Below are 5,971 nucleotides of genomic sequence, written 5' to 3' on the forward strand. Positions count from 1 at the left end.
TAGCTCAAGTCCCAAGAACTGGAGGTCAGGGCCAGAGTGAGCAAAAGCCCACAGCCCACCTCCCCAAGGAAACTCCCTTTCAACTGATACGCTACTCACAACAGATCCCATCATGGAGGTGATCACATTATATCAGATCTCATCATGGAGATGATCACATTATTATGCAACTGCCAAACTACATCGTAACTGCCAAACCACTGAGAATCATGGCCCAGTCAAGGTGACACCCAACCTTAATGATCACAGTTCCTACTGCTATTTCTTTAAGATCATTAATCTTTTCTCTTGAAGGTCTAATCTACTGTCAATCCCATCCAATATATTTTTAATTAGCATTTTAGTTTTAGATAATTGTAAATTCACATGCAGTTGTAACAAATTTTTGTATTTTTCATCTAAAACATTGTATTTTTCATTTTTAGAAGTTCAACTTGGGTCTTTTTAAATATCTTTTTTGCCTTTACTTAATATGCCTAAGTATTCTTCGTTATTTGAAAAATGGAATCGCCATTTTAATGTCCTTGTCCACTAATTCTATCATCTATTTGTCATCATCTGGGCCTATTTCTATTGGCTGATTTTTCTCCTCGTTATTGGTCATGTTTACCTGCTTCTTTTCATGCCTCGTTATGTTTTTATTAAATGCTAGAGATTGTGAATTTTACCTTGTTAGGTGCTAGATAGTTTTGTATTCCAATAACTATTCTCAAGTTTGTTCTGGGACAAAATTCAGTTACCTAGCAATAGTTTGATCCCTTTGAGACTTGTTTTGAAGCATTGCTAGGCAGGACTAGAGCAGGTTTTAATATAGGGCTAATTTTTTCCCACTACTGTCAATACTTTCCTGAGTATCACGTGATACCAAGTAAAGTTTTTTCCTCTTTCTGATGGGAACATAAACTATTCTTGGCCTTATACGAGCTCTGGTAATTGGTGGCATAGTGGTTAAGTGCTACGGCTGCTAACCAAAGAGTTGGAAGTTCGAATCCGCCAGGCACTCCTTGGAAACTCTATGGGGCAGTTCTACTCTGTCCTATAGCGTCACTATGATTCAGAATCGACTTGACGGCACTGGGTTTTACCTGACATCAAACAGTTTCCTCACACACATGCGCTGACCAGTATCATCTGAAGATTCAAGGGGGATTTCTGCAGATATCCGGGGTTCTTTCTCCATGCAGTTTTCTCCTCTGCGAAGTCCTGGTACTCCCTGGTCTCCCAACTCTACCTCCTCAACTCAGGAAGACCAGCGGGCTCTGCCTGAGTTACCTCCTCCCTGTGATGTGGCCTGAAAACTTACTCCAGGCAGTAAGTTAGGACAATTATGGGACTTAATCATTTGTTTCTCTTCTTCGGGTATCACTGCCCTGTGCTGCCTGATGTCCAATGTCTAAGCCCATTGTTTCATTTACTTTGTCTGGTTTTTTATTTTTTTTCAGATGGGAGGGTAAATCCATTCCTGTTACTCCATCTTGGACAGAAGTGGAAGCTCAGCTCATTCATTTTGGAGATTCACGTCCAATCCTGTGAGATTTTCCTGTATTAATTGTTTGTCAATTTCCTGCCCTCTTCATCTCTGTCTTCTCTTTCTGGAACTCCTATTAGTCAGATATTGAACCTACTGAACTGACCCACCTATGTGTTTTTATCCTTCTTTTCCACATATTTCTCTTCTTAGAAGTCTCTTAAGAGCAAAGGCTTTGTCAGTTTTATCTGTTGCTTGTCCCTAGAACCCAGAAAATGCCTGGCATATAATGTGCTCAACAAATATTTGAAAGACAAAAGGAATTTTATTTATTTGTATTTTTGTGCTACACTCTGGGTGATTTTTAAAAACTTTTTCCAATCCTTCTACTAAATATTTAATTTCCAATAATTCTTTCTTATTATCAATGACTCCCTTTTCAGTGCATTCTAGCTTTTTTTTATATAACTATCAGCAGATATTAATCATCAGGAGGGGTATGTTTAAAGTGTTCTTTTCCTATCGCCTTTATTTTCCTTTTTAATTTTGTCTTTATTTTTCATGCTGGGGGTTGTGGCAGCCATGGAAATATGCCACCCAGGCCTCACTTCCAGAGAGAATTTGCGATCAGGAGTCGGGTGAGCTGACAGCCCCCAGCTGCAACACTTTCTGGGTCAACTGCAGTGTTTGAATCAAGAACATGCTTTCCTCAGGCCACCCCAGTCAATTATTGAGCACGGTGGGGGGTTCCAGGACCTGGACATTTCTTCTCAAAATGGTCTCCTCTAATGGGCAATCTTTGCTCCGAAGCTCTGGCCACAGTGTGAAGTTCTTCCCACTCAACCCTCCTTCCTTCCTGTCTTAGGCTGGGTTCTCTAGAGAAGCAAAACCAGTAATGCATATAAATATGTACAGAGAGATTTATATTAAGAATACACCTCACTTGACTGTAGGGATTGGAACATTCCAAGTCCTTGGATCAGGATAGAGTCCTTTCCCAAACCATGGAGCTGCAGGAGCTGGTGAACCCAAGATGAGCAGGTTGGAGAGCAGGAATCCCGCTCACAGGTTGTGATGGTCGAGGAATCCCCAAGGTCGGCAGGCAAGACCTCAAGGTTTCTCCTGAGTTGCTTAGCTGCAGGAGCTGGCAAACCCAAGATAGGCAGGTCGGAGAGCAGGACTCTTGCTCACAGGCCATGAAGATCGATGAATCCCAAGATGGACAGATAAGTTGCTACCTCAAGTCCCAAGAACCAGAGGTCAGACAAGAGACAGCTGCTGGATCCAGAACAAGCCAACATTTGCAAGGTGAACAGGAAGGAAGAAGGTGGCGGAAGGTGGAAAGATGGAGGCTGAGGGGGGGTGATGAGCCACCACAGGCTCCACCCCCACCGGTACCACCCAGCAGATCCCATCATGGGGATGATCGCATATCAAATTTCAACAGGAAGGTGATCACATTATACAACTGCCAAAACACTGAGAATCATGGCCCAGCCAAGCTAACACACAATCTTAACCATCACACTTCCCTTTCTTCTTTTATAGGTGTCAGACCTACATTACCTGATGACTTTCCCTGTCTACTCCTACTCCTCTTCTCTTTCTTCTTCACAAGCATTACCTCCCAATACAGCTCTTTCACTTCTAACTCTGTTTGGTATCTGCTTCCCAAAGGATCTGAACTAAACAGGAGTTTCTTCATCTGCTGGGCGATCCTTGATTGGCCATTTGTATTTAAGTGAAAAGCATTAAAAAAGCAGACTGTATGATCTGGAGGTAAGAGTGAAGCTTGTTGCTGATTGTTATGCACTTAGTTGTGTCTCCCAAAAATGTGTGTCAATTTGGCTAGGCCATGATTCCCAGTATTATGTGGTTGTCCACCGTTTTGTAATCTGATGTGATTTTCCTATGTGTGGTAAATCCTACCTCTGTGATGTTAATGAGGCAGGATTAGAGGCAGTTATGTTAATGAGGCAGGACTCAATCTATAAAATTAGGTTGTATCTTGAGTCAATCTCTTTTGAGATATAAAAGAGAGAAGTGAGCAGAGAGACAGGGGGGACCTCAAACCACCAAGAATGTAGTGCCAAGAGCAGAGTGCATCCTTTAGACCCAGGCTCCCTGCGCTGAGAAGTTCCTAGCTAGACCTGGGGAAGATTGATGACAAGGACCTTCCCCCAGAACCAATAGAGAGAGAAAGCCTTCCCCTGGAGGTGGCAACCTGAATTCAGACCTCTAAGCTCCTAAGCTGTGAAAAAATAAATTTCTCTGTTAAAGCCATCTACTCGTGGCAATTTCTGTTATAGCAGCACTAGATAACTACGACTCTGATGGATTTTGTTTTTTAGTTATTGGGCAAAGAACCAGCTGTTTCATTGGAAACCCTCCATATGTTAGTATACGGAATTTTTCTTTAGAGCCTTTCACTATCTCCAGATAAGAAATCTCTGGTCTTCTGCTTAGAGGTGGGAACACTGGTCCTGCCTTTCTGCACAGAGTCATGGTAGAGGGGGGTCAACTATTCTTTCACACTCTGCCTTACCTCTGCCCAGTCTGGTGCCTCCAAATCCTCTTTCCCTTCTTTGTTGTCTGCCTTCCTTCCTCTTATTGTGTACCTTCCCCTGCCTTGGTGGTTAAGTCTATGATTCTTCCTCAGACCACTTCCACCTTCCAAAACATTGTTGAAATCCTTTATCTGCTGAGATATCATTTCCTTTGTCCTTGCGGGTTTATGCCTTCCTTCTTCCTTTACTACCATTTTAGTGAGATCTGAAAAAGGAGAGGGACAAAAGCATGTGCAATCCATCATCATTAACTAGAAGACCTCACATCTGATTTACATTGTACAAACGCCATTCTGGCTGCTTTGTGGAGAATGGATTGGAGAGGGGGCAAGAGTAGAAGGAAGAAGGCCAGTTAGGAGGTCACCGCCATAGCATACGTGAGTGATGAGGGTCACTAGGACTGGGATGGTTGCAGTGGAGATGGAGAGACGTAGATAATCCAAGACATATCTAGACAGTGCAATCTGCAGAACTTGCTGATGGATTGAATTGAGAAGAAGGGTTAAAATATGTCCACAAATTCTTTGGCATACCTCTCTTCAAGTGATGGAGCTTAATTCCCCTCCCCTTAAACGTGTACTGGACTTTGTGACTTGTTTCTAACAAATAGACTATGACAGAAGTAACATGTGTGACTTCCAAGACTAGGTCATAAAAGGCATTATGGCTTCCTCTTTACTCTCTCTCCCTCTCTTAGATCACTTACTCTGGGGGAAGGAAGCTGCCATATTCTGAGGACGCTCAAGCAGCCCTATGGAGAAATGCACATAGAATGAACTGAAACCTCCTGCGAACAATCAGCACTAATTTAACAGGCACGTGAGTGAGCACCTTTGAAAGTAGATCCTCCAGCTCTAGTCAAGACTTTAAATGGCTGCACTCGAACTGACATCTTGACTACAAATTCATGAGAGACCCTGAACCCAGCTAAGTCACTTTGGATTCCTGGCCCAAAGAAACATTTATTACTTAAGATAATAAATGTTTATTACTTTAAGCCACCGTGTGTTCAAGGTAATACGTTATGCAGCAATAGATAAATAATATAGGGGGTAAGGGAGAGAGGAATCAAAGACTTAACCTGGGCTTTGGGGCTTGAGCTTCTGGCTCAATGTCTGTACCATTTACTGAAACAGGGAAGCCTGGGAGAGGAAGAGGGTCAGAAAGAAGTCACAATACTGCTTTGGTCATATTGATTTTGAGATGCCTTTATATATCCAAGTGGAGATATCAAGTTGCTATTGGTTATGAATCTCCAGGCTGGAGAAATAATTGGGAGTCTCTGGCATGTGGTGTCTAAAGCCATGGACATGCAGTGAGAAAAGATAAGGTGTCCTGGGGCTAAGCCTTGGGTTCTTCAAAATTTAGAGGTAGGACAGAGGAGAAAGCATCAGCAAAGGAGACTAAGAAGGAGTGGCTACCAAGGCGAGAGGCAATCCAGAGGACGGTGGCAACTCAAAGCCAAGAGAAAAGTGTTTCAAGAAGAGTGATCAGCTAAAGGGTTCGTAGCAGAGAAAGAAGTTCAGGGAGTAATTCTTCCCAGGTGGCGGTGACTTAAACTAAGCTTAACAATAAGTACACGTTACTATTTCTTGAGTGCCTACCAAATGCTTGGTATTTTAATAGATTTTCTTATTGAATCACCATATATCATAGTAACTCCACAAAATAAGTGTCAGTATCCCCATTTCACAGATGAGGGAACTGAGAGGCAGAGAGATTAAATAATTTGTTGAACATTGTGCAGTTTGTAAAGTAGCAGAGGCCAGGTCAAAACTCAGGCCCATGGGACACCAAAGACCATGATCTTGACCACAAAGCAAGGAGGGGCAGAATGCAAAGGGCCTGTCTGCCTTTTACATCTGACCTTTAATGGGTTTCCTAAAATTTTTGTGCCAGGCCCAACAGGTGGATGTTCCCCAGAGGGTGAGCAAAG

The sequence above is a fragment of the Elephas maximus genome, chromosome 19, assembly GCF_024166365.1.
Source record: "Elephas maximus indicus isolate mEleMax1 chromosome 19, mEleMax1 primary haplotype, whole genome shotgun sequence".
Taxonomy (NCBI): domain Eukaryota; kingdom Metazoa; phylum Chordata; class Mammalia; order Proboscidea; family Elephantidae; genus Elephas; species Elephas maximus.